Below are 19,180 nucleotides of genomic sequence, written 5' to 3'. Positions count from 1 at the left end.
TACTTTGCCAAAAATTGTCATCGAAGGAAACCTTTCATCACTTCTTTTATTATTGTCTTGATTTTTCAATTATTTGGATGTTAAAAATTGAGATATAATTTACATACCATTAAATTCACTATTTTAAAGTGTACACATCAGTGTATTTACAGAGTTGTGCAACCATTATCATTATCTCCTTCCAGAACATGCTCATCACCCAGAAAAGAAACCCCATACCTGTTAGCCATCACTTCCCATTCTTCCCTCTTTCTAGCTCCTGGCAACTACTAATCTCTTTTCTGTCTTTATGGATTTGGCTATTCTGGACATTTCATATAATTGGAAATAAAATACGTGACTATTTGTGACTGGCTTCTTTCACTAGGCATAATATTTTCAAGGTTCACCTATGGGTGAATAATATTCTATTTCATGGATATACCACATTTTATTTATCCATTTATTGTTTGATGGACATCTGATTAAGATGGTTTCCCTCCTCTTTTCTTCTCTCTCTCTTGTTTTGCTTCATATTATTCTAGTTTTTGTTAACTTTGTGATATTTGTTATAGGTTATTTGATTCAACATATGGAAAATCCTAGTCTTGCTTTCTGAATGAAAGCTTCTCAGACTTTAATGTGCATATGAACACATAGGGCTCTTTTGAAAATGCAGACTCTTCAATAAGACACGATGTGAAGCTTGTGATTCTGCATTTCTAACAAGTTCCAAGGCAAAGTTGATTGTACTGATTTGCATTTTACCCCTTGGGCAGCAAGAATCCCAACCATACATTCTGTTGGAAAAAAATGTTCTAAGAATCTTTGTTAATGCCAGGCACACTTGTAGATGCTTTTGGAAATTTTAAGTTTATCTAAAGATTTTGTAATAGCTATTGAGTACCTGACAGAGACTATATAGTCCACAAAGCCTAATATATGGACTACTGAGTTCTTTATATGAAAAATTTGCTGACCCATAAAGACATACTAGATTGTGAAACAATTTAAATCAATCTACATAGGCAAATTTGTATACAGCATAAAAAATTAGGGAATATTACTGCAGTAATTTAGCATTGTTGATGATCAAGAACATTTCATATGTACCACTTTTTCATGATGATACAACTGAAAAATAAAAGTGAAGTCAATATTTTCAGCCCCTTGAACATGTAAAGTTTGGTTTGAATCCACCTCTCTGTAAATTCTGTGGATGTACCCAAGCAGCTGACTGTAGGAGGCTGGAAAAAAAGACAAAAATAGTCGCATTTTAATTTTATGATTACCAAACTCAACTGGACAGCAAATATTTCCCTAATCCATTTCCATTCCTACCCTCCTAGATGATTCTCCATACTTTTTCTTCTCCAGGCAAACTCCCAACACCTCGCCTCCCATTCTCAATCTTAACTGATGACCCCTTCTTTTCTACTAAGAAAATAAAATCTATCAGAAGCAAATTTCTGTGTGTTCCACCTCTGTGTCCTTCTCCACTTGCCTCTTGGCCTCTACTCTGGTTTTCCTATTTCACTAGATAAATTGTTTGTTCTCTTGACAAAGGCCAAATTCTTTACTTTGCACTATATCCCAACCTCTCAGACTTACTCCAGAACATCATGACAACCCTTCTGTTTTGCTCCTGTATCATCAAGTTTAGCCTTTCTACTAAATTTTTTCTATCATCATACAAACATGTTTTGTTTTTTGATCTTAAAAAAAAAATCCCTAAAATTTCTTGACACATCTCTCCTTGAACATCTCTTTCTCTCCTCACTTCGATAGCAAATGTACTTGAAAGAGCTTTCTATAGCCTACAGCTTTCCTCCATTCTCTCTCTAGTCTACCGTAACCAAGCTTGTATTCCCCCACTTCCCCTGAAACTGCTCTTATTAAGGCTGCCAGTGACCTTATCATTAAGATTTCCGATGGTCATTCCTATTGTCGTGAAGTACTCCTTTTATAACACCACTCTGGGTATCTAAGACCCACATTCTTCTTGTTTTCAATTACTGTAGTCATTTCCTCTTTACTCCTTTTTGCTATTTCCTTCTCATCTCTGAAGCCTAATCTTGGGTCCTCATCCTTTCTCTAGCTACACTGAATCCCTTAGTAAATCATTGCTAAGAGATATACTACCACATATATGCTTATGGCTTCAGGATTTGTATATCCATCTTAGACTTCTCTCCTGAACTCCAAAATTGTAAATCCTGCTACCCCCACACCATTTTCCTTTGGATGTAAAATGGGCATCTCTCAAACTTAATGTGCCTACAACTAAATTGCTGGCATTTTCCATCACTCCAAATCATCTTCTCCTTCTGTCTCACTCATCTTGGCCAATGGCAATTTTATTTTTACAGTTGCTTAGATCAAAACTATTGGGATCATTCCCGATTCCTCTTTCTTTCAAACCCCATATCAAATCCATCAAAACATCTCTTGTCAGCACTTTATTTAAAATATATCTGCAATCCAATCACATTTCTTCATTTCTTCAGCCACCATCCTAGTCCAATCCACCACTGTATCTAGCCTGGATTATTGGCCTCTGCTTTTTTCACAAACCTGCCAGACACATTTTATGCCGTGAAGCCTTCCTACTTTCAGCTGGGTTCCCCTGGAGAAACCCCAGATTTCCACATGGCTTATTCCTTCATTGTCTTCATTGTCTTCAGTTCTCTATTCCTTCTCTTTTAGGCTATCCTCCCTCATCTCTCTTCTTTGATTTGGTATTCTCCAAAGCACTTATGCACCCCAAACAGACAATATCTACTTACTCTGGTTGAGTCCATTGTCTTAAAACATAAGCCCAGTGAGAGTAGAGATTTCTATAGTTTGTTTACTGTTATATTCCCAACTCTTGCATCAGGCACATAGTAGGTGTCAATACTGTGTGTTGAACGATTTTCAAACTAAGTAAACTTTGGTTTTGTTCCTGTGAGCATACACCTAAAGGCTTAAAATCTTCAACTTCTAGACAGGAGTTCCTCTGTCTAAAGCTATTTCAAGTCAATGTTATCTCTCCTCAAAGGGTGATCTGGGTGCTGTTACTTGTCATTCTTTTTTTTTTCTCTCTCTCTCTCTACGAGATTAAAAAGACACAGTGCTGACTTTTGCCATCATTCAAAAACACTTCAAGGACTGTTACAATGTTTTCCCCATAGATGTCTTCTTATGTCTTAGAGTTACAGTTACCAGTGCAGCTCTGTGTTTGCCTTTGAGTTGCTTTAGTCAGGACAACTCCTGTGATATCTCAAAACACCCCGAGCGTTCTGATTAAATAAAAAGAATAAGAAGACTTTATCCTATAGAGGAGTCCTCTTTAGAAAGTGGTTTGCTACCATTATAAGGAAGCATTGTAGATTTGAAAAATCATTTCCCATTTACAAAAAAACAAAGATGGCTCTTGAAATCTCTGAAAGTTAAAAAGTCATGTTTTAAATGCTGCACCAAAGGGGGACTGTCTAATCTCTACCAACTTTTAAAAACTTTTATTTTATATTCAGGAATGCATATGCAGACTTATTATATAGGTAAATTGTATGTCACAGTGGTCTGGTGCAGATTATTTTGTCTCCCAGGTAATAAAGACAGCATTAGGTAGATATTTTTTTCTTATCCTCTCCCTCCTCCACTCTCCACCCTCAAGTAGGCTCCAGTGTCTGTTTTCCCCCTTTTTGTGTCCATGTGTTATCATTGTTTAGCTCCTACATTTATAAGTCAGAACACATGGTATTTGGTTTTCTGTTCCTGCATTAGTTTGCTTAGAATGATGCCCTCTAGTTCCATCCACATTGCTGCAAAGATCATGACTTCAGTTTTGTTTTGTTTTGTTTTGTTTGTGGCTGCATTGTATTCCATGGTGTATGTATACCACATTTTCTTTTTCTGGTCTACTGTTGATAGGCATTTAGATGATTCCATGTTTTTGCTATTGTGAACAGTGTTGCAGTGGACATGCATATGCATGTGTCCTTATGGCAGAACAATTTATATTCCTTTGGGATGAACCTAATAATAGGACTCCTAGGCCAAATGGTAATTCTGTTTTAAGTTTTTAAAGGAATAGCCATACTGCTTTCCATGATGGCTGAATTAATTGACACTCCCACCAGCAGTGTATAAGTCTTTTCTCTGCAACCTCACCAGCATCATTATTTTTATCTATTGACAAATGACGTCTCATTCAGAGTCCAATGGAGCAACTGTAAATTTATCGCTAACATCTGCCTTTATAAAATTCAGGCATTTAACTTCTCATTAGTAGGATTAATAGGAAAGTATGTTTTGTTTATATTCATATAAGTTTATTATTTATATTTGTCTCTGTATTTAGACACTATTGGCAGTCTTTGCCTGTCCCTTAAAAAAATGGATCCAAAATTGAGAAGTCAGACTTCCTGCTAAATTGCTCCCTTGCTTTGAGGAGGTTTGCCAGCTTAAAGAACCAGTCCACAGTAGCCCCAGATAGTGGTTTTTGGCTAAGCATCAAGTGATTAACATTATTCATATATAGTCCAAAGTACAAAAGCTGGCTATGTTTTATACTAAGATTAGAATTGTGTTAAGATAAATATGGAGTTTAATAATTTTAAATGTTACCAAGAGATTTGATTTTCTAATAATTGGTGTGCTATGGGTTCCTTCATTTTACCTGGAATTACATTTATTTTAAACTCTAAAACCCACTTTTTCACATGCACATATAATTATGCAACTTCTGTATTCATTTTCAAATTGTCTTACCATCATTTCTTTTTCTATCTTGCATCAGAAGAAGGAATAGACACTTTTTCCAAATGTGAGATTTCGAATAGTGCCCACTGGTTCCTTTCTCTTATGTACTAAGAGACTTAGTTCTATCAGGTATTCCTCTATACCAGCTGTCTTTCTGGAGCCTTCTTTTCAGTCTAAAGTATAACTGAGTCTTTTTCCATTAAAGCAAACAAGCAGCAACATTTTCCGTTATCTTACTGACCCTATGTGCCACAGACAGACCTCTCTTAATGTCTTTATAATTAAAGTATATTTGACTCATCTCCGAGTTTAATTTTCTAATCTTTGCCCGGTCTAAAGGGCTACTTTTAAGGCCCATTTACTTAACTTTGAAGTTAATCTAAGTAGGCTAGCTGCCTTGTGGGTCAGTTTATTGTGAGGATGATGACAGTAATAGTTCATAGATTTAAATTGTGCTTGTTCTTTTAAAATCACTTTTAGATGCATGTGCTCATTTGTTATTGAAGAGTCTTACACAGTCTGTGGCAGATTTTTGTTTATGATTGTTGTGGATGTTTAACATGTTCTTCCATAAAAGGGGATATTTAAATATATTAATGTAGAATGGCAAAAGGATTTTCTTCGTATTTCCACTGTACAAGTCAGCTAAAAACATCTATCCTTGTATTTTTAGTATTTCTGTTTTTCTATTATTTATTCTTATATTGGTTTTTGTCTAGCAAGCTGAGAAAAAAATTTAAGCAACCTTACAAAAATGTGCCAATAATTTCTTACTTAACAAACTATTTTCAGTCCACATAGTTCCATATTCTCTAAAAAATTTAATGTTGTTAAAACCAAGCTTTCCTTGAAAATTTCTTATGATGACTTCTATATTAGAGTCTTCTTTTCCTTTCTCTGGGTCTGGCAGATTCAACAACAGATGTTTTTGGACCTTCTACTTTTTAACTCAAGGTTCTATTCTGGATTCCTTATAACCCTTTGGTAATTTCCTCCACCAATGGAAAACTATTTTGTGAATGTGCATCTCTAGCCCTGTTCTTTTTCCCAGGTGCTAGCTGCCTGCGTATGACAACTAGCTGACTCCTATTTTAAATTTCATATACAGCTATCTCAACTTATTTTTCCTCCTCATTTATTTTTTTTTGTATTTGCAGTGTTATTTCACCATCCCCCAGCTCATGCAAGCTCGATATTTTAATCAGCAATAATTTCCTAGCCTCCTTTGTTAATTCTACTCTTGTCTCCTGGCTATATCCCCTCTTTCACACATCAATCTCTTATTTCCTGTCAGAAATCATTACAGCAGCTTCTTCATTTTTCTTTGGTACCCCTGTATATGTCCTGCTCACATATATTCATCTATTTTTATTTTATTTTTTATTTTTTGAGACAGTGTCCCACTCTGTTGGCCCAGGCTGGAATGCAGTGGTGCTGTCATAACTCACTGCAGCCTCAGTTTCTGGGGTCGAGTGATCCTCCCTCTTCAGCCTCCCAAGTAGCTGGGACTACAGGCTTGTGCCACCATGCCCAGCTGAGTGGTTTTTTAAATAATTTTTTTATGTAGAAATGAAGTCTTGCTATGTTGCTCATTCTCATCTCAAACTCCCAGGCTCGAGTGTTCCTCCTGCCTCAGCCTCCCAAAGTGCCAGAATTATAAGAGCGAGCCACCATGCCTCGTTTTAAATCATTCATTCTAGTTTTAAATAATCTAGTCTTAAATCATGTTCCTGATCATATTTCTAGACTCACAAATCTCAGCTCCTGAAACTCAGCTCTTCAACCCCGTCTTCTTGAAAGAACAACATCAATGGTAGTCCCTCTAGCCCTATATATCCCATATCTGTCTTTCCTCACTGTATTTCCCCCATGAAGACATTCCTGATCACTATGGCTAGAAGAGAGTCCTCTTTTTTTTCTGATCTAGCATACAATGCAATTATGTTTCTGCATGATTTGCTTTGTATGTTATATAATTACAATGTATTCTGGTATTATAAACTGATGAAAGACAGATTTCAGGTTCAGTTACCTTTATGTTTTCTACAGTGATTATTTCAGGGCTTTATATATCAACGGTACGTGCTGATTGGTGAATGAGTACAAAAACCCAATATTTTTTATATTTATACCATAGTTGCATTATATGATACATAAGATACTGTAAATGAAAGGTCATTCTGGATGTAGCATCATGTAGCATATAAATTAATAAATATGTTCATCATTTGTTATGGGTATATGGTTTTATAGCCTTAAATTTTTTGGGAACCCAGTATATTTAATAAGGGATATTAGTGTGGGTAATAAAAGATGGATAATACCATAGTCTTGGGAGTTTTCTAAAAATGCAAAGAGCAATAGGCCTGATTTCCCCTTTCCTCCATCTCTCCCCAACCATTGTCACAAAAAAAAAAAAAAAAAAAAAATCTTGCCTTTGAAACTTTAGAGGTCCCAGCAGGTATAAATCCATAGAAATGTATCCCAGTCTTTAGGGGCAAAGTGCTACTAGACATTATGATGCTCAATGCCATTATATAACAGAGTGTTAAATGATATGGTATTCATTGTATATTCTATATGTGATTTTCATGAGCTATATATTATGGTTTTGTCAAAGGAAAAATCCTACAATTTGTAAAAAAAAATTCCTTGCTAAATCACAAAATACCTAAATAGAATATGTTGCAGAAGGGTCTATTTTGAATGTAAACTGAAGCAAAATTAATTAGTAGTTGCTGAAATGCTAGAGAAATAATCTTAATTTTAAACGAGCTCCATGTGATGTTTGATTTCATTACTGACAAAATCAGAAAAAGTTCATTTATTATACCGTGAATGTTCATTATTTTTGCAATGTATTGCACACACATTTCCATTCCTTCCAAGCTATTTTTTAGTCTCAGCATTTCTATTTTGACATTAGAAAAATATACAACCAAAATCTATAAGACTTTGATTAAATGTTGATACAGCTGATTTCAACATAGCCAAAGCCAGTACCATACATGGAATCTAAACAACAGCTAGTAATTACAATGTCAAAGGCATGTATACACTGTGTGTTATGTTTCATTGTCTGGCATGCAAATATAGTCTCCGTTTCCTTTACACTATGTCCAAAGTATAAAGAAAGCCAACCAAAGAGTTCTGTTTCGTTTACACAAAAGAACAAGGTTCAATCATGTTTGATAAGTTGCAAATTACTGGTAATACCACAAGTGTTGTTACAGCTGCTAAGAATGGTCAGGAGGATGTACAAAATGCAGCAAAGGCATGAATCAAAAGAAAAAAATCTAAACAAGTTTGAATGATAGTGTATAGTATGGCTAACTTTAACTTCACTTGGGGCCTGGAAATGCCATATTGGGTGCAGTGTGAGGTGTCTCATATGGAATCTGGCCTTGTATGTCTCTGCTAGTCTTTCAACTCTTTTCATACAAATGAAGTGGCCGCTTCTCAATTGCATACAAACATAGCATTTACAAAGCAAAATTCTTAAGTTTTGTACTAAGGCCTGAGCCACCAGGGACAACGAAAAGAAATAAAATTGGTGAAAACATTCAGAGACAATAAAAAGCAATAAGAATTTTCCATAACAAAACTGAAACTCCATTCCAAGAATCAGACCAGGTTGGTGTAGTAAAAGATAAAAAACAAACGAAGCTCCTCTCCTGTGAACTTGAGTACTTGAAATGTTAGCTCTTTGAAAGACTCTAATTCATGTTGGAATTTAACTCATAAGCACTTATTAAATCCTACCTTGTGCAGTAATTTCTCATTTCATACAATTTCATATCTGATCCTCCCCTTACCCCACCCAGTTTTGGTAAATGTCATTCAGAATAGGAAAAGGCTAAACAGGGCCTTGTGATTATGAAAAGAGAGTCATAAATTCCCTTTTCTATTCTTCATTGACACTGTAACCTTAAATAAGTTTCTGAAGTTTTCTGGGCTCTCATTTGTATGCATGTAAAATGAAGAGGAATGGGTGAAATAAAAGTTCCAAACTGATGGATCTAGAGCCAGGTGTGGCCTACAGAAACGTTTAATTGGATCCACAGATTGCATTAGGTTTAAATATTTAAAAGGCAAGATATTTTATATAAAACTCCAGCTTTCCAGCCTCACTTGAAAAATCATAAAATCTGGCACTGCTGGGCTTGCATTTCCACGTAGCAACTATTGGGTGCAGGGGAGTAGCCATGGCCCCTTATACAATGCGTGCAATTCCCTCTTTAGTACAGGACTTTTAAGAGTCGTTTATATTACCTTTTGCACTTGGAGTTTTAGCTTCTAAATGATCATTTTCTTCTCTAAAATTTGTAGATCTGTGTTTTAAAGTTTGTCCTGAGTCATTTTATTTGTGATTAATGTTCCTCCATATTCATAATGTAAATATCTACTAAATATAGATAGAAGTTATGTCTAATGACAATAAATCTATAGTTTTTCCTACTTCATAATTGTTGTATCAGCACTAGTAGTAGTCAAAATTATAGTAATAATAACAGCAAACATTTAATGACTGTGAAGTTTGTACCTGGAAGAATTCTGAGTGCTTACACATGTATTAACTGGAAAAATGCTCAAAACAGTCTATTACTGTTTTGAGGACAGGACTGTTCATTTGAAACCAGTGAATCTCAAACTTTAACATGTCAGAGCTCTCTGGAGGGCTTGTAAAAATAGATTGCCAATTGCCAACTGCAGAGTTTCTTAATTGGTAGATCAAGGGTGGGACCTGGTAATTTGCATTTTTAACAAATTCCAGGTGTTGCTGATGTTGCTGGGCCAGAGATTACACTGAGAGCCAATGGTCTAAATACTGTTATATACTCCATGTCTAACTGATGTAGTCAGTGTTCAATAAATATTTGAAAGAGGATAGAAACTGCATTATGTAGGTGCTATTATTTCATTAAGTGATGAGGAAACTAAACTTGGTTAAGGTCACATGTGTGCTAAATATCAGAAGTCAGATATTAATACTTGCACCTACATCATAGAGTTATGGTGAGGATTAAATAAGAATGCATATAAAACTGCTTCGTACAAATTAAGTGTGCAGCATATTAGCTAGTTAGTATCCCTCTGGCCATTAAACGTATATAAAGATTTAGCATAGTGCCCAAGCAATTCCATATAAGCTTCCAGGATCAGCTGAAGTTAAACTGATTCAAGGGATTACCAATGCTTTCCATTCTCTTTCTAAAACATACTTATCAATGCCCAGGGCACATGGAAGCTTCACAGCTCAAACACTAGTGTATTACCACACTGCTGCTTTCACTAATTATCTTTGTTTATTTTTCCCAGAGACAGTAGGTTTGTTTCCAACCTTTGTATTCCTGTTTTGGTTATCCTTGCAATTTGAGTACTAGGCAAACCTATAAAACATGAATTTAAGAAGTAACAGATTTGTTTCTAGGAAATCTAAGTTGAATGCTGTAGAGGAAATTGTAAAATAATCAGAAAAAAAATGTGTACCACATTTATAGTGCCATGCATTTGCATTTGTCTTTAAATGATGTATTTACAGTTAAAAGAGAAATAATTTGGATATTACACTTGATTATCAATGTGATTTATGCAGGGATGAAAACAGAACACCAACAGTGAACTTACGTACTGGAAGTCACCAAATATGGCTTATGTCATAAATGGCCTGAGCCTGTATTTGTATGAAACATGACCTAAGAAAGATTTTTACATTTTAAAAGGTTGTAAGAGGAAGAAAGAGAAAAGCAAGAGGCAGAAGAGGGTAGAGGAGGAGGATCTGTAGCAGCCTAGCAACAGAGACCAAACATGGCCTTCAAAATCTAAAATATTTACTGTCTAGTCCTTCCCAGAAAATTTTGAAGACCCACTTTATGCAATGAAAAGGATGTTGTCCCACATTAGCAGTGTATAGCTAGAATATACATCTATTTATGCTTTAAATTAAAATATTCCAGGTATATATATCCTTGTTTTAAAAAATGATAATTAGCTTCAGCTGGTTTTAAAAATATTGCTTGATAAATTTGATCACATTCGATATAAAATTTTCCACTAGTAGAAGTGCATAAAAAACCCTTACTCTCTCATTGTTCATTTACCTTATTGGCTTCAAGTCAGTTTACCTCCCTAGAGTGGCAGGATTCTAAAGGCTTTATTCCCAGATCTCGAAGTTTTTATCACCAGGCTTCTTGAATAGTATTTTGCTCCTGTGGAGTTGAATAGTCCTTACAAATGCTAGCAAAACTATGAGACTTTCCCAGTGATATTTAAAAAGGTATTTATTGGTGTACGTATCATCTATAACTGTCAATTTGGTACCAGGCAATATGCTTGGTCACTGTTTCATAAGAGCCCCAGTCCGCCCCTGTTAAGGGGCCCCATTTTCATATTGAGTTGAACTAAAGAAAAAACTCCTGCAGCAACTCTCTTGTTCCCTGCATGGTGCTCTCCACAGCTAGTGTCTCTGCATGCATTGTTGTTTGGAATTTAATTCACTTCTGAATTACTTTATTTGATGTAAGTATGACTTCATTCACAGGAATCTTGGCTAGGTGAGGCAGTAGGAAAAGGTAAGGGTGTAAACTGTAACCTTCCATACATTATCCATTTTCCCCCAAATGTATAGACATACTGGTATTTTTTGTATAGCAGAGAACAACCTTAGGAAATAGTATTTTTTAAAGGCCTTTCAATCTCCAAGGTAAAATAAAGGTGTACTATAAAGCCATATGGTAATACTTCACAACAGCTGGACTCAGACAATGTACTGCTAATTTGCACAGTTCTTTTATGTAGGTTAAATGTCTTTCTTTTGCTAAATGCAGTTCTGAAGGCAAGGATATTATTAATTGCTAGTGCTGCCCCTGGTATTCTGATAGTCACTGCTAATTATATAAACCAGTACACTAGTCTTAGTGAACCATTTTTCTTCTGCTCAGGGATATTTGATCAGAAGGAATTCCACCTCTGGAACAACTTGTATTAGGTTAGCCCCTTGGGAAAATTTTAATTTACAAGATCCTTACTAAAAAAAAAAAAATCAAATCTGTTTCAAAGAGATTACATTATAAATGTAAACTTCCTAATGAGCTTGAGTGAAATGCTGTAGGCTACAACTGGTGAACTTTGAAAGTTTTTACCCTTTTCCTCTTCCTATACATATATATTTTATGTAATCTGTATCCTAAGCCCTGTAAAGAGACCAGCTGTTGCTTACAGTGAACTGACACTTGTAGCCAAATCCTACATTTTCTCGGATATAGGTGACCCTTTCCTTTTTACTCTTTTCATTAAAAAATGCTTACTACTAATAAAAACAGCTAACACTGCACTGATTAAACACCAGATGCCAGGCTAAGTACTTCAACATAAAGTACCTCATCTGATCTTCACAACAGGTTAAGGAACTTACCCACGGTCTCCTGGCTATTAATCGAACTAAAAAAAAATCATGCTTCAAGTTTGCTAGAAATACAGATATTAAAAAAAAAAGCATTGAAAGCATGAAGAAAATAGAGATGGCAGTCATTTAATTATTTTAATAAATGTTCGTCATGTAGAGGTCAGAACACTGATTCGTATTATGGCTTCCTTTATTTTCTTCTATTTGCATGTATGCAATAGAAAATTGAAAATGTTACAATAATTTTATTTATAGCTTACTATATTTTGTTTATTTTAGTGTAAGTCTAAGAATAATGTTCAAATAATTAGTGATAATAATAAACATAGTCGATTGACAGATGCCTTGTACATGGCAACTTGTTTATATTATTCTAGGACATAAAACATTCTTCTTTGTATATGGCATGAAGCTCTTTGTGAAAGTCCCTTTATCTTCTTTCAGGTGACCTGGTTGAAGGTCTAAACTCATCACTCTTATTACATGTATGAACAAATTGCTTCATCTCTGAGGAATTCAGTTTCTTAATATAAGTGAAAAAAAAGAATCGTCATATTTCATTGTTTCTAAGGTAATTTATAACTCCAAACTCTATAAAATTCTTAATTAAATTTTTCAAAAATCTTAGTTGCATGTTCAAATAAAACTGCATATTTTGAAATCTGGTATGTAGCTCATTTGCTCCTTTATTTCTTGCCATTCATTTTTCCCCATTTGACTCCATTTAGCTACCCTGTACTTTATCACTTTACTTCTCTAAAATAACAGTGACTTCATAGAGAGACTTCTCTAAACAGAACTTCTATATTCTTGGTAGTGTAACAGAGGGTTAATTTCAGGGAAAAGCTGGCTGTTCTGTGCTAGTTAATTGAAATAAAAAGGCAAAGGAGGAAGGGAGTTTTAAGCAATCATCCTTTGATGGCTGTCCAACTTTCTCTCCGTCTCTCTTTTCCTTTTTTGCTCCTTGCAGTAATTAAGCAAACCAGGACTAAAGCAACTTCCTGTTCATTTCTTGTCCAAGTCCAAAATGTTTAATAATTATGCCTCGCCACTCCCATCCCATCCCCAATGCAGATCTTTAAAGAAAATGCCGAAGGCTCCTGTAGACCCTACCTGCTGTTTCTTCCCAAACTGAGGCACCATCACACTTAAGTAGTCACCATTTTCTCTAAAGGGCACTTTTAGCCCTAGAGAGGAGATGAGAAGTGTTACGGGAGATGAATCAGCTATGAACTTCATCAGTAGTTTCTGGGCAAATTATTAATATTTAGAAATTGGAGATGAGACTCTCAAAAAAATAATGCTGACTACCAGGGTGATAGAAATTTATTTTATTCATGGTGTGGATGGAAGAGAGGGGAGGTTCAGAAGGAGAGGGATAGAAGAAAAAAAAGCTGGGCACGGTGACTCTTGCTGTAATCCTAGCACTTTGGGAGACCAAGGCGGATGGCTCACCTGAGGTCAGGAGTTTGAGACCAGCCGGGTTAACATGGTGAAACTCCATCTCTACTATAAATACAAAAAAAAAAATAAATAAAATGTATCTGGGTGTAATCCCAGCTACCTGGGAGGTTAAGGCAAGAGAATCGCTTGAACTCAGGAGGCATAGGTTGCAGTGAGCTGAGATTGTGTCATTACACTCCAGCCTGGGCAACAAGAGCAAAACTCTGTTTCAAAAAAAAACAAAGAGAAAGAAGGATAAAAATATGAGTATACTGTGCCCTGAGATATTTGTCAAGTACTAGTTTGTAGCAATATTTCTCTTTATATATTGTAGTTTGGTCTCTAATTGAGAGTTTTTCCTCAAATTAGCATAGACATTCAATATTTATAAATTTTTCTTTTTCTGAAGATAACCAATATTTATTTTCTGAATATGAAAAAATTTCATAGAAGACCTAAAACTGGATAAATCCTTATGGGAATCGGTGCATCAGTTTGGAGTAAAGAAGTGTTAATTTAGGGGAGTATGGTATACATTCTGAAATACTGGTAACTGGAAAAGATGAAGATACCTCCTGTATAATTTCTATAAATAGCCACTCTCCCTGAACTTTTTAAACACACCCCAATGCTGTGTAACAGAAAGTGACAAGAAAGGGTCCAATCTAGTCAATTGTTTGTAGAATCAGCAACTGTCTTTACCTTGGCTGAACCTAACTCTTGCCTCCTTCCCCAACCCAGAGTATATTACTTTCTGTCTGTGCAATATTACTTTCTGCATTGAATAATTTCTAAGATGAAATAGCAGACATACTATCCTCCTTCTTTTGCTTGAGGTCGTTATCATTATTATTAATCTAATGATAAAGAAAAAAATTGAATTTCTGAACACTGATATGAAAATATTTTTGTAGGGCAAGATAAGTTTTAATGCAAAGATCTTTTGAGAAGTTACCCTAGGACTGGTACCCAGTGTTGGTAAAAGGAAGAAGGAATCCTTGAGAACGGTGTGTGGGAAGAATGGTTAGAGCATGTGACTTGGTGGCTGGCAGTAGGAAGTCATATGACCTTGTGGCTTGGCAAAGACACTTTTTTAAAGTGAAATATTAGTAGGCTGTGGGCTGTTACGTACCTACCTACCTACCTACCCAACCTGCAATCCCATATCAAAAATAATATATTCAATATGTTTGAATTTCTTATAAAAGAGGTGGAAGGAAGTTAATGTTTGAGGTCAAGATTGGCATTGGCTGAAACATAGTCAATAGAAGGGAACAGTTGACATCAGGGTGTTATTATTCTGAAGCTAAGGTTCTTAGTGGATTTCTGGAGAAAGCCTTCTCTGCTCCTCTCTCAGCTTTAAAGGTTTCCTACCAATTGCATTCACAGTCTAGACACCAAGTTCAGGTAAGAAATGTTTTGGGAAAAGCCTTAGATAAACATGAAAATGCCGAAGGGTGTTTCATATTTATCTAAGGGTGTGAAAGGCCCAGCACAGATGGAGGCAGTGATGAGTATTAACTAATGTTTAATAAAGCACATTCAATTTCCCTAATCTCTGTACAAATCTCAGTTGCATGTTATTTTTCCATATCCAGCGGTGCGTCTACCTGATGTTGTATCAGCCATTATGCTATGTTGGCCAGAAAAATCAAGAAGGAATGTAATTCAGCATTGTTTAAAGTTTGCCAGGAATCTTTAGTTGATGAAACAACTATTCTCAAAGGCCTCATCTTCTCTGTTATCCTGGTTTTAACTCACTACAGAAACTACTTTGTTAAAATGGATTGCAGACACAAAGGAAAACCATTTCCAAACCCTCCAGTCGGGTGAAAAAAAGTCACTGGCACTTTGTCCTGGGATCTACAGCAGTGCTCCTGGAGCCAGGAGCTCACACAATGCCTTCCCCCCTGGCTTGCTGCTGGCAGATATGACCTCTGGTTGGAAATAATCGTTTTTAATAATGCAGATCATCACAGGAGCTCGTGGGAAATCACTCTAAATATTACTCTTGGACTTTAGTATAGAAATATAGCAAAGGGAAATTGTCCCTATGATGCTCAAGGGTTAGAATAATATGGAAAAACCAACCCAGTTCAAATAATTTATTGTCTCTGCCATGCTTTTTGCATAGCACAGCTTAAGCTGTCATTCACTGACGGGCTATTTATATAGTCTGAAATTCCAAAGGATTCCTGGATTTGTGTTCTTCTACACTCTTAAATGATGCATAATAAGGTACTCCACAGAGGTCTTTTGTAATGAATATGGAGCTGTTTAGTTTGGGCCCCTTCAAAGGGATGGAAGAACAGTAACTTGCTGTTTGAAATTTTATATTATAGAAACTATACTGGGCCACTACTTGAATTTGTTAGCATCTTTAAAATAAACTCTACTCCCAGACAAAACCAAATCAATCTTTGTATTCTTGACATTTCACTCTAGAGGCCAATAAGAGGTGTAAATAGAAGCCCTGAGAAATAAAGGAAGTAGTTGTTTTAGAGGGGCATTCTGGAAGAGATGTGTCCACTGTTGGTGTGTGTGTGTGTGTGTTTTTAAAGGTGGCCAAGCTTTTCTTGGCTTCTTTAGCCTAATTATAACATCTGCTTTCTAGCTAGGTGTGGCAGGGTTCAGATTTGAGTTGCAGAGTTGTCAAGCCAAAAACCTGATAGCCACCTCAAGCTGAATGTCTTGCAGAAACCCAAACCCAGCATCTTCAGACTCTTCCCTCTAACCACCACCTTCAAGTACCTAATTTTTCTCTTCATTCATCATCTCAGCAAATGGCAAATTATTTGCCCATGAATCCAAAACATAAATGTCATCATGTGAAGAACAATATGAGGCAAGAGGGAGATATTTAGATCAACTGAGGTCGGTTGACCAGTTATTAAAACACAATTCTCACAAGATCAGTGGATTGTATGGATGTGAATATCCTGGCTGTAATATTTTATTTTAGTTTTAGAAGATGTTATAATTGAATGGAACTGGGTAAAAGGTACACAAATCTCTTTGTATTATTTCTTACAGCTGCCCAAGCTGTAAACCTATAACTGTCTCAGATTTTAAAAAATGCTTTAAATATATCTGATTCAGGTATGGAATTCATGTCAATAGTGTTTATTTAAGCATAAATTCTATTTTCACTGTATTTATGGATACATGCATAAATGTTATGGGTAACTTTAAGAATCTTTTTCTTCTGTATTCTACTTTTTTGATTCTTCAAAGTTTTGAGCAGATAAATAAAAAATATTTTTACTGGTTAATTATCAAGTATAGCTGTAGGCTGTTGTTTGACATCCTGTATAAAAACAGGCACATGGCAGGGTAATCAAGTAGAGTACTCTTTTACTGCTGAACTTGCACTCAGTAGGTTTCTTCATTTTACATGCAGCTTTGTCATTGAGAGACCTTTACCCTCCTTTCCTGAAATGCAATATGAGTTTTCTAATTATGTGTGACTCACTTTATATTTCAGATTTCTCAAGGGGTAGTGAAACAGATTAATGATGATTCTATTTGTGGATTCTGCATTATGATTAATGACCTAGCTGAGAGTCGCTGGAATACTTTTGTGTCCACGGGATTATAGGATTATTTCCAAGGCCATCTGAGGACCTGATAATGGCAGGAAACAGTGAGAAAAAGTATGACTGTTTCTTTCTGTGTAATGTTTAGGGATGTGGTTTGTTACAAACAGATAAAAAAAATCGGGAGGAAGGTCAGCTTTACAAAAAAGCAACACTCAGTCAATAAAAGTTGTGCCATACTCCCAGAAGACTACATTGTCCTTTTACAATATTTTAACTCATTGCTCACTTAACAGAAATAAGTACAGTATGCTGCTAAAAATTCAATTGCATCAATGAGTTTCCAAGCATATGGAATTTTTTTTAAAAACGTGTTATTTGGGTGAGCTCTTGTTCTGTGAGTTGAATGCTGATCTACCAGTTGTTGGTAGTTGAATACAGTCATTTTTGGTCATTTAAGCACAAATAAAGATGTTTCCTAATAGTAGAAAAAAAAAAGGAAAACTCTTCCTTTTGCTCAAATAGACTGCTTAGGATATGCTTGCCTCTGTTCATTTTACATGAGAGGATATGTTTATTCCCTGGAAAGCTTAATCTGTAATCAATTATATTTAACAAGTTAACTCAATTGTAAATGATATGATACAACTGAAGATTAAAGCTAATTTAGGACAGCATTTTTACTACTGTATAAATTAGCATTGGAAGAATCAGAAGGAACCGTGTTTTTGATTAAGGTTTGGTTTAGGCTGAAGGGTTTCAATAAGATCATTTTTATAAAACTCTGAGCTGGAGCCAATACCAGCTAAAAGATAACAGGATATATTAAAACCATGTTAGAAGTTTAAAAAGAAAGTCTATGAAAACCTTTAATCATGATACAGACTCTGTGTGTGTGTATTGTAAAGTCTGTTCTCACCTGCCACAGTCTGATCATGGGCATACATTTAATGTGCTGCTCCCATTACTCCAAGTCATGCTTTTAGCCACTGTAGGCGGTGTTATTGTTTTCCTGGCTAGCATTCCCTGTGTACAGTTTGCAGTCCCCCTTAAAAATTTCCAATTCATGTTTCATGTTAAAATCTAAACATTCTTTTGAAATATTGTCTTGATCATGGCCAGTTTTCTGCGTAATCCTCTTTTGTAGCTCTCTATTGGCCTCAAGATGGGCCAACATTCTTTACTATATAAAATGCACTGTAGGGTCTGCTTCTGCTCAACTAAGATCATCCTTCACTACCTCTTCTGACCTTTCCCACTCACCCAAATTATGCTCTATGAATGTTCTGAGCTTTCTCTTATCTCCTACTCTTTGCAGTGTTTTTAGACTCTTCCTGGAGTATTCCCCGACTGCCTTCCATACCTATTATCTGACAAACTTCTAATAGTGGCAGAAGTCATGATTTGAAACTGATGAATCTCCCGGCTTGTGTGTGATAGCTTGTCTATCTTCTCAATAAGTAGGAAAGCTATTAGATTTGAGACTGGGTTTTTTCACCATTATATCTATTTTATAAGATTAAAATATGCTTTTGATGGTAGTACAAAACACAATGGCAGATAGATGAAAGGCAGAACTCTTTGCCACGTACAGATGCAGAGGAGAAAAGGCTGCTATGCAGGGCCACACAGGGAAGAATAACAACCAGCTGGAGCTGTAGGGGACAACTTACTTAGGCACATAGAGTGGGTTTAGAGAGGTTACTGGACTTCTAGTTTATTGGCTAGTTTGAATAATTTTGTAGGGTCCAGGGCGTAGAGGCTGCTTCTAGTTGTCTGGTGTCTGGATCTGACGCAAGCAGGAGGGCTCATAGTTACCTAGGAGTGTAAAACCTGATTAAGGAAGTGGCTAGGGTATAGACATAAATAGCTGCTCAAGAAGGGGATCTCGTGGCCTCTAACTATTGCTGCAAAACTGGTTCAAGACAAGGTTTAAAACAAAAACCAAACTATATTATATTATAGTTCAAATTGTATGCTTAATGCATATTTATTGATACAATGAGTGAAAAACAGATACATATGTATATGAATGAATTATATGTTACTTTTTGGTTCTATGACTATTGTG

Source organism: Callithrix jacchus, chromosome 11 (assembly GCF_049354715.1).
Source record: "Callithrix jacchus isolate 240 chromosome 11, calJac240_pri, whole genome shotgun sequence".
NCBI lineage: Eukaryota > Metazoa > Chordata > Mammalia > Primates > Cebidae > Callithrix > Callithrix jacchus.
This window is presented reverse-complemented; position numbering follows the sequence as displayed.